The 11772-nt window shown below is 36.2% G+C and overlaps 1 protein-coding gene and 1 pseudogene across 1 annotated transcript in view; both read right to left on the reverse strand.

Moving 5' to 3' along the window:
* The window catches only part of LOC102897055 (autism susceptibility gene 2 protein), a gene marked incomplete at its 5' end in the record, with an annotated part of 490671 nt that overhangs the window by 249151 nt on the left and 229748 nt on the right, over nucleotides 1–11772 (reverse strand). The gene's annotated exons all lie outside the window — the stretch shown is intronic.
* Nucleotides 10533–10648, reverse strand: LOC112485283 (annotated as a pseudogene).

Consider the following 11772-nt stretch of genomic DNA (forward strand, 5'->3'; position numbering starts at 1 on the left):
TCTTCCAGTCAATAAGATACAAGTTTGTCATCTTGTCTGACATTTCATCAAATTCTCATATCAGTTCTTCAAGATGCATTGAAGAGAATTATCGTGCAAAACAGGATACATGGAAGCTGACGATTTCTTGTTTTAACTTAAAAATGAACTTTAATATGACTATGACATAAAGCTCTTACTTCTACTGTCTTTTCACCTCTACTCACTTCTTTATATCTACCTCTGTTTAAAAATATTTAAGTCTTGAGAGACTTCCACTGAAGAGATTTCCCAATGAAATATTTTTAAACCCTCTTTCTTTTGAAAGTACAAAATCCTTAACTTTTATCCAACATTAACAGCTCTTGCTTTCATTCTGTAAGTGTTGGTAATGATTGTCTTGACAAGGTTCTCTGCTTCAATGAACACAATATTTAGAATGATGATGAAGCTACAAGCTTGGATCTTTTCTACATAATATTTAATATAATAGTCTTATTTACTTGACAAGTGCAGTGATTTCCAGGAAGTTAAAGCAAAGCAGAAATAATTAGTACCTACATGATGTCCAGTCCTATATAAGGCATTGACCTATACAAGGGCAAAGAGATTATATCTAAAATTCAGTCTCTGGCCACAAAAGGCTCAAAATAGGTACCAAGACCAATTCTTCTCGACTTCAAAGAGTAAGACAGGACTGGTAACTACTCTGTGAAATCTTTTTTTAATCAAGGGCTGCACTCCAGGTGTTCATTTTCTTTAGTGCCTTCACTCTTCTTCCTACTCCAAAGGCTATTTTGCCTTCTGGCCACCATCCCTTCTATTAGCACTCAATTAGAGCACCCCGTGGTAAGGGAAGAGACAGAAGATGCAATTCCACCCATCCTATTCTCAGCATAACAGAGCTAAGCAGGGGAGGCATTTAAAACTAATGCCTGAAATAGGATTTAGGACTTACCTTGGAGTTAGAAAGGCAGAGAGAATAGACGTTAAGGCCACCAAGTCGACCTCTTCATTTTACAGTTGAGGAAGACCCAGAGGAAGTAATAACATCAATAGCCAGGTTGGGGGAGTTTCAGCTCCAGCTTAACTTGAAAAATAGTGCATGGCCAACAAGTCTTGGAACTTTTAAGCTACAATTATGTGTGTGTGTGTGTGTGTGTGTGTGTCTATATGTGCATATATGTGTATACACACACACACACACACACACACACACACACATAGTATTTTTTACCATTATCGTTAAACTCACCCCAATGCACTGACATCCAGGTGACTATCCTGACACAACAGCAAAAACTAAAGCTTCTGCTACCCTGAACGTATAAAGATGATATTTTAGACCAACAACATACAAGATATGCACTCTGTGCGATCTCTACAGAAGTGGTGACAAATTTACACTGAACTATCCACACCCTAGATCCTTGTTGGGGGTATGGGGAGGAGACTGTGAATAGAAAACAGGGCATGGCTCAGCAGACCCTACATTTCTAATACCTGTGCTCATGGCATTAAGAAAATGCCTATGGTATCATCAGACTGTCAACAAGGCAAAGTATGGGGTCCTGGGGTTGCCAAGAATTCACTCCTGAGCTTGCTGCAGTTAGCAGCTTGATTTCCCCTAACCAGAGACAAAGAGAAAAATCTCTTAGCACATCGGTGCTATTCATTACCCAAGAGAAATGTCTTATCAAAGTAAGTCGTCTGAAACTACAAATTAAATTCCAACTATTGGGAAACAACATCTACTTATATTATTGGTAGCATATAGACCACTTTTATGGCTATCTTAAAATCAGATCAATTTCAGCTACTATATCCTTCATCTCAGAGGCTGATAAGTGAACTTTTGTAAAATAAACTAATGATCTATATCTCCAGGACAATAAATAAAATTTCGAGCACTCATTAAGACCCTACTTCAAAGAACTAAGTAAAAACAATTATAACCCGCCCTGTTACCAGCAAGAAGATAATGTTCTGTCTTTTCATTGTCTCAAAGTGGGTTTGCCAGGCAAGTCTAATGCCACACCTATGAAGGATAGTTAGACAGCAAAGACAGCTCACTGTGATTCAGTTGTATCAGCAAGGCCCTCATTTGCACAACACTGTCAAAACAGGCAAATAAAAACCAACATATGCAATAATACCTCTTCGGGCTCATTTCCAGGGCTTCCTGCTTTGTTTTAATGCCTCATGCAAGAGCATGGATTTCATTAGATATTCCAAAGGGGCTGCTTAGCTTGGGGGTGGAGAGGAAGAGCCCTGTGCATGTCTGAATAGACTGCACATGTCTGACTCTTAACAAATTCATCACTCCAAAGTACCTAGGGCCAGAGAAACTAGGCAAAGGACTTAAGGGTTACAATGCACATAGAGTCTCTCACTGAACTGATTTCACAGGAAAAATAAATAAATAAAAATTGCTCAATTGTCCTTTCCTCTGGAGCTGTGGAAGTCCTAGCTTTCAAATGAGAAATTCTAGTTTCTTGAAAAATAATAAATGTAGGCATTTCAAATGCCTGTTAGTCTATGTCCACTGTGTATAGATGTCCCGATACATCATGAGTCAAAAGCAATCACCACCAAGGGAACCTGTGGAAGATTCCAGGCTAGCACTCACTTGGCTGATCGAACTATAAATTCTGTAGAAACGAGGGTTACAGCAACAGTGAGATGTTATATTTACAGGACATTTTATTGTTCACAAAGAATTCTCATATGCATTATTTCACTTATTTCCTACATGAGTAGGTTTGACGCAACTCATTACCCAACTGAAAACGCTGAGGCTGAGAGTACTTAAGGGACATAAAACTACAGTAGTGCATCCAGCTCAGTTCTGTAGGGTTTCCTCCTACACAATACAAAAGGAATGACCAATGCTGAGGTGATATACAAGGAGAGGGACTTCAGGAAAAGATTAACAGGTGAGGACACAGGAAATGTATTATTACAGTTTGCTTCTCAAAGCCCAACTCCCAGGCCCCAAGCCTTGGGGATCGCTTGGTGAGGTCTAGGTTGAGGGAAGAGGTCCCAGGGGTGACTGCTGAAAAAGAGAGACCAGCTTGCTCCCTTAGGACCTGGACTATTTCTCAAGTGCCCATTTAAGTACTGGGGCTCACATTAGGAGGGATATCAAGAAAATAACGCATATAGAATAGTAAATCATCTAAAATCAGGAAGGAATGGCTCAAACAACCTGGAACATCTAGGCAGAAAACAGGGAAATTTGATGTATTCCATCCCATCCACTCAGAAGAATCACTCTGAGGAAGCTACAAGCAAGCTAATTGTGTCTCAACCCAAGGAAATAAATAAACACACACACACACACACACACTTTTTTTAATGAAAGCCATCCCACCGTGAAATGAGCCAAACTAGGGTCCACAAGGACTCTCTATCCCTGAAGACCTGAAGTATAAGTTGGTTGACAAGTTCCTAAGAGTGAAAAGGCGGAGGGACTATGACCAACAACTGAAGTCCAGCAAGCTAATAAACAATGATGTAGATTAATAAAACAACACATAAACCTATATAGAGTTCAAATAGGAATGAACTATGTAAAGTGCCTTATCTACAATCCCTAGTTGAGAAAACTGAAATTCTGTAATGGAAGAATCCTGGGTACATATGAGACTAGAATGAAGCATTTACAGAAAATCAATACTGCTATTATTTATGCCATCATATCAGAGTTCAACAAAAAATATTTACATATGTTCCAGGCGATACAATAAAAAGGGCCCAGGACTTCAAGTTAGGAGGCTGAGTGCCAGCCCTGCTTCCATCATAAAAAGGCAGTAGAAATCACTTCACCTCTACAGGTTACGGGTTTCTTCTCTGTAAAATGAGTGGGTTGGGCAAATGCCCTCTAAGGACCTATCCAATAATAAAATTCTACAATTCCACCCCAATAAAGTAGAAAGTATTAATTTCACAATAGCAAGATTATTACTTAGTGTACCATTAACTTTAAGCTTTTATTTGTTTTAGAAACCATTTTCCTCTAGTTTTGGAAGCTTTATTTTATACAGACAAGGTCTACCAGGCACGTTGTCAGGTCATGTTCCTACCAAGAACTTTTCTCAGCATTCAACTTTAGAGTTTAAGTGATTTGTTTCCGCATATTGACTCTCCTATCTCAAAACACTCATGGCTTAAGCAGCAAAACATCCACCTACGAAGTCTCTATTTGCGTTGAAAAATAAGCTGTAGACACTGGTGTACCTAATTTGAGGAGAATCAATATCTTCCTAAAAATGAAACCTAACTCTTTCTTACAAAACACACATGCTTTCTAGAGAACTACCCTTTTGAAATTTAAAAACAAAAAAAAAGGAATAACTTATTAATGACTTGTGAATTAAAAGATTCCTAAGAAAGATATAACTAAGGTCGCAGAACAATCTCAATAACAAAGAAATATGTTACTGAAAATCCCAGCACCCAGCACAGTGATTACCAAACAGTAGTGGCTCAATAAATAATTGCTGAATTATTCACTCAAGCACTCTGCAATAGAAAAGTGACTTAATCTTTCGGAAATAAAATTAAAGTGACACTAAAAATGAATCAATTGGGAGAATACAGTCACTTGGTCACATCTTAAATTTTACCAGAAATATTAAAAACCACACAAATACACTTGCAGATAAAACAACTATGGCACTTTGAGAATATAACACTGGATAATATCTTTTACCTTTTAATGAATCAAACAAACAAAACAATAAAATACTTAAAAATTCTGACTAGATACCCTAACCAACGGAACAGAAAGCTCTAAAGAGTTTGGCTTGATGAAGTAAAAGAGAGGATGGAGGTAAGAAATAGAACATAGAGGTTAAGAGGGTGAGCTTTAAACTCTAACACCTGCGTCAAATCTCAGCTTTCCCACTTACTAGCTAAGTGACCTTAGAAAATTATTTGACTTCTCTAAGCCTCTACTTCCTCAGCTACAAAACAATATAACAGCAATCTAACAGGATGAATTTAGAAAATCAATGATAGCAACTTAGCACGGTGCCCGGCAATTACAAGGTGCTTAATTAATAGTTCAGTACTTAAAATTGTTTTTGGGGTGTTCCATGAGCAAACCACAAGTTTGAGTAAAATCTCTTTATGGAATATGCTAAAGAGGGAGTGAAAAATGGGTATGGTAGTGTCAGGGAGAAAAAAAAGAGTATGTGTGGATTTTCATTTCTTTGTAGGAATCTCATAAAACATCTAACTCTTACTTACTCTAGAGCAACATGACTCCCATAGTCCACTTAGGAATAACTGATGTCCAAACAGAAGTTAAGTGCCTAATCCTCTTTCAATTTTATCTCACTTAAACATCAAAGCGACATTGTAATGTAGGTATATCAATAATTACTATTAATACTTTTAAGATAAAGAAATAGTTCCAGTAAGAGGAAATAGATGTAATTTTCCCTATTATTTCTGATAAGTACAGTGAAAACTCCTAGATATTATATTTAAACAAACACGAGATGATTCTGGAACATAAAGAGAAGCGGCAAAATGGCTAGAAAACTTGGGACACAAGAAATATCAAAGTAATGAATTTCCTGAGTTTTCTCTTTGCATCATAAACTCCCAACTGAGCACAAGAAAATGGGAACTTGGAACATCAACTGGCACGGACAAAATAAGTCCCAAGAAAAGCCTACTGTATCTAGTCAAAGTTCCATGAAAGATACAGATTAGCAACACAAAAAACTTTCAGAAAACTGCCCTACAGCAGCCAACCACCACTGGAAAACCCTGGATCCAGCTGTATCCACTAAGAGAGCCAAGACTTCTACCTATGCCTCCTACCTGCCAGGGTAACATCAAGGTGGTGTCAGAGAATGCTGCATGGGGAGCCAAGACTTTTATCTCTCCCTAGCAGTAACAAGCCACTAACATCCCATCCTGCAATGTCAGTGGAATTTAGACTTCTCCTCCAACTAGAGACAATGAGGCAGCCCTCTCACTCACTGGGGTGGTATTAGAAGAAGCCTACTGGAGAGTCAGGATGTTCACCACCTGGTCATCAGTTTTTGAACATCACCATTCCCAAGGTATCTGGAGACCACCTGAAGAGCAGCAACAAGACACCTCTACCTTCCCCAGCCAAGGTGGTATCAGCAAGAGCCAAATGACAGGCCTGAACTTCTACCCACACCAAGTAGTAATGAGGAGTTGCCCACTTTCTCAACCAGAGCAGTGCCAGAAAAGGTCTGCTAAAACACAAGATTTAAATACGATCCAGAGTCTCATAATACCCAAAATGTCCACATTTCATAAGAAAATCACTCATTACATAGAAAAACAAAAAAATCTCAATATAAGTAAGAAAACACAATTAACAGATGCTAATAGTGAGATGATGATGATTTTAGAATTACATGATAAGGATTTATAAGCAACCATCATAAATGTGTTCCCAATAGCAATAACAAAAACACTTGAAATAAATGAGAACGTAAAAAGTCTCATAAAAGAGAAAATATAAAGAAAAGCCAAATAGAAATTTTAGAACTGAAAAATATTATAAGCAAAAAAAATACCCAAAGGACAAGCTCAACAGCAGAATGGAGAGGACAAAGGAAAGAACTGAATCAATGAACTGGCAGTTAGAACAACAGAAATTACCCAATATGAATAAAAGAGAGAAAACAGACTTAAAAAAAAAAGAAAAAAGTTCATCAGTTATTCAAAAAGTTAAACTCAGAATTACTATATGCTAGCAATTCCACACCTAAAATATACCTAAAATACCTAAAAGCGAAAAAAATAAACATATTTGTATACTCATGTTCTTAGTGGTATTATTCACAGTAGCCAAAAGGTGGAATAACCCAAGTGTACATTAACAGATAAATGGATAAACAAAATGTGGTTCATACATACAAAAGAATACTATTCAGCCTTAAAAAGGAATAAATGTCTAATAATATTGTAACATGGACCTTGACAACATCATGCTAAGTGAAATAAGCCAGTCATAAGAAGACAAATTTTGTATGATTCCACTTATATAAAACATCTAAAATAGGTAAATCATAGAAACAGAAAGTAGATTATTATAAAATCCCAGGAGCTGAGGGGAAGCAGAACGGGGAATTATTGATAAAAAGGTACAGAGTTTCTATTTGGAGAGATGAAAATGTTTGGAAAATAAATAATATTGATGGTTACACAACATAAACATATTTAATGCCACTGACTTGTGCATTTAGAAATGATAAAAATGGTAAATTTTATGTTAAATATGGTTTTCTAAATAAAAAATAAAAGCACAGTAATAAAATAAAACTAAAAGATTAAATTTGAATAAAAAATGAACACAGTCTCAGGAATATTAGGACTATAAACAAAAGATCTAACATTCTTGTCTTCTGAGTCCCTTAGAAAGAGAAGAGAAAGAGGGTGGGCCTAGAAAGTTTTAAAAAAAAATTATGGCTGAAAATTCTCCAAATTTGGCTAAAGACATAAATCTACAGATTCAAGAATGAGAGCCCTGCTAATAGGATGGACCCAAATAAATTCACACCAAGACACTTCATAGATCAACTTCCAAAAACTAAAAGACAAAGAGAGAGATCCTGAAAACATCCAGAGGGATATAATGCATTACTCATACTATGGGAGAAAACAATTTAAATGAGAACAGTTTTTTATCACCCCCATCAGAAATGATAGATGTAAGAAGGAAGTGCCACAGAATTTTTCAGTGGCTGAAAGAAAACAACTACAATCCAAAATTCTATATCCAGAAAAACAGCCTGAGGGAAACCAGGACATTATCTCAGAATAAGGACAGATAAGAAAATTTTTCATGAGCAAGACTGACCTTCAAGAATGGCATATGTAAATTCTCTACACAGAAAATGATGAAAGAGAAAATCTTAAAACATTAGGAAGAAAAAGACACAGAAAAAGCAAAAATATGAATAAATATAAGACTTTCCTCTGTTCTTCAGTTTTCTATATTATGTTTGACTACTGAAACAAAACACTGAAAAATGTGATTCTCAATGTATATAAACATGTTAAAACAAATTATCTATTAAATGAGAGAAGGTAAAAGAAGGTAGGGTTTCTATACTTTACATAAACTGGTAAAATGTCAAAACAAATAGATTGCAATAAGTTATGGGTGGGTAATATACACAGAGCAACTACTAAAAAAATCTATACAAAGAGAAACAGTCAAAAACATTATAAAAAACAAACTGAAATTCTAAAGAATGTTCAAGTAACTTATAGGAAGTCAGGAAAAAGAAAACAAACGAGAGTCGAGGCAACAAACAAAAGAAAAAAAGGCAGGCATAAGTCTAATATATCAATAATTACCTTAAAAGTAAATCAAGTAAATAGAATATATTAAAATAGATTGATAAAATGGATTTTTAAAAAAGCATGACTCAACTACATGCTATATATATAAAACTCACTTCAGCTGGAATGATCTAAATAGGTAGAAAATAAAAACATGAAAAAGGTATATAATGAAAACAGTCAAAAGAAAATAAGAATCTCTGAATTAATATCAAATAACAGACTTCAGAACATAGAACATTAACAGGAATAGAGAGAAACATTACATGATAAACAGGCATTCCACCAAGAAAATATAATTCTAAATGTGTATGTGCCAAACAACAGAGTTGCAAAATGTAAGGCAAAACTGATAGAACTGAAAAAAGAAACAAATACAATTATAGCTGAAGACTAAAACATCCCTTTCAAAACATTGATAGAGCAACTAAACAAAACTCTCAAAGGAAGTAAAGGAGTTCTACAACACTGTCAACTATCAGGACCTTATCAACATTTCTAAAACATTCCATCTTTACAAGCAGAATACATTTTGTTTTTAAGTGACTACAGGGGAAAAAAATGTCAAAATAGACCATATCCTGGGCCATAAAACAAAATTTAAATTTAAAAAAACTGAAATCATACATGTTCTTTGACCACAATGGAATCAAAGGAGAAATAAATAACAGAAAGATAACAAGAAAAAACTCAAAAACATGGAAACTCTAAAACGCACTTGACAAATAATCCATAGGTCAACAAAGAAGAAGGCTCAAAAGAAATTATACCATGCCCTGAATAAAACTGAAATTACAAAATATCAAATTTATGGTAGTCTAAATTGTTCTAAGGGAAAATTTATAACAATAAATGCTTACAATAGAAAAGATGAGATTGATGTCAAAAACATGGCACAGAGAAGTCCCTGGATCTCTCCCCTTGAAACAACTGTAAGCTGAACATCTAAAACTCAACAGAAAACACCCAAACTTCACACCAGCATATCTGAGCGAGAAATCTGCCTATAAGAGATACCACAAGTCAGAACCCCAGGAGTCGGGCGGTGGACTGGGAGAAACAAAGAAGCTGCCTCTTCCAGCCAGAACTCCCTATAGGAGAAGGGGGATGAGAGAAGGTATGGTGGGTTCCCTGAACAGCCCTGCCTGGGAGAGCTGTAAGCTCCATGCCGCCTGCAGCAGTACCCAGAGTTCAGAGCAGAAAGCAGACAAGTGGGGATGGCAGAGAAGAAGAGACGCAGAGAACCAACATTGATTATCACCAGCCACAGTTGCAAATGATATGAACTGCAGCCCCCATCTCCCAATCCAGAGGGTCCCTCCCCCCATATCCTCTGAGATCGAATACCACAGAGCCCCAGGAGACTCTGAGCAAATACTACCGAAACTGTCACTAACACTGACAGGGACTTTGACTGAGGGTAGTGAGCAAGATTGAATATCTATAAGAAAAAAAAAGGCATTATTAAGACTTTATATAAAGCAGGGATCCAAGAGGCTTAGATGCCACCTACTGGAAACCAAAAGAAAAACGCCTTCTTTACAACAACCTAAAGAGAGACCTTTATATAATAAATCTTTCTGGAAAAAAAAAAAAGCAGAATACAATTCCATTAATGCCCAGGCGGAAAAATGGCCCATTAAACACCATGAACAACCAAGTGACAAGGCATTTCAGAAAGAAAGAGAAAAATCTCCAGAAAATAAGCTTACAGACATAGAAATATGCGACTTAAATGACAGGGAATTCAGGATAGTACTTCTGAAAAACTCAATTAAATCCAAAACAATTCATATCAACAATTTCAGGAACTGAAAAAACAACTAGATGAGCAGAATGAGTTCTTCAGCAAAGAGATTGACACACTCAAAAAGAATCAAATAAAACTTCTGGAGATGCAGAACACACTGAACGAGATTAAAAATGAAATAGCAAGCTTGAGAAATAGAGTCGATCAAATGGAAGAAAGGTTCAGTAACACTGAAGACAGAAATCTAGAAATAAATCAGAAAGAAGAAGAGAGAAACTGAAGAATGAAAAATCATGAAAGAGAAACTCAAGAACTAGCTGATATCAGGAAAGGAAACATAAGAATAATGGGCATTCTCTAAGGGGAGGAAAAGGGGCAAGGATTACAAAGCATTTTCATTTTTTATTATTATTATTATTATTATTATTACTACTACTACTACTATTATTATTATTATTTATGCCTGCAGCACCGGGTCTTCCTAGGTGGTCTCCCATCCAAGTACTAACCAGGCCCGACCCTGTTTAGCTTCCAAGATCAGACATCGAGCTTGTTCAGGGTGGCATTGCCATAGGCCATGGACCATGGCTCCACTGGGGCACAAACCCAGGACTTTGTGCTTGTAAAGCAGACATGCTAACCGCTACAATATAAAACCACGTCCAGAAAGCATTTTCAGCCAAATAGTTGACGAGAATTTCCCAAATCTAAGGAAGGAACTGGAGCTTGGAATTCAAGAAGTCAACAGAACGCCCAATTATCTCAGCCCAAAAAAGGCCTTCTCCAAGACATATTGTATTAAAATTATCAAAAATCAATGACAAAGAAAGAATTCTCAGGGCAGCTAGGGAGAAGAAAACGGTAACCTATAAAGGAAAACTCATTAGATTATCATCAGACTTCTCAGCACAAACCTTACAAGCCAGAAAGAAGTAGAATCAAATATTCAAACTATTAAAAGACAGGAACTACCAGCTAAGAATAATGTATCCTGAAAAGCTCTCTTTTAGATATGAAAGAGAATAAAGACCTTTCCAGATATATAAAAAATTGAGAAAATTCTCCACTACAAGGTCTGCATTACAGGAAATACTGAAAGAGGTCAGGTCACCTAAAACAAAATGACAAAAAAATATATATATAATTAAGGGTAAGGTGACTAGCAGGCAAATAGAAGCAGAAGAGTGCAGCCCTTACTAAGAACAGGGCATTATAAACCTAAACGATAAGAAGAGATTTGCTATACCAAGACAGTAATGAATGTTCAGCATTCATAGAGACAAATTGAGACAACAATGACTGAAAAAGGGAGGATTCAAAGATCCAAATTCGCAAAGAGGAATGTAGATAAGGCACGCACAGAAGAAAATGGACGACTGTATATATGTATAACTACCGTTTTCATATTCGTAATGGTTAATCACACACCAAAGATTTAGAACTGAAGCATATAATATAAAACAAGAAGGACCAAAGGGGAAACCCACAAAACCCCACGAGATTAAAATAACAGACAGAAACAGAAGGACAAGGAAGCAATTGAAACACCGAGATACCAGAAAGCAAAAGATAAAATGGCTATATATATATAAGAAGATCTCATATTTCAATAATCATCCTAAATATAAATGGACTCAACTCACCAATAAAAAGGCACAGAGTTGCAAAATGGATCGAAAAGCAAAACCCACTCATATGCT

This window comes from Pteropus alecto, unplaced genomic scaffold, assembly GCF_000325575.1.
Source record: "Pteropus alecto unplaced genomic scaffold, ASM32557v1 scaffold68, whole genome shotgun sequence".
Classification (NCBI taxonomy): Eukaryota; Metazoa; Chordata; class Mammalia; order Chiroptera; family Pteropodidae; genus Pteropus; species Pteropus alecto.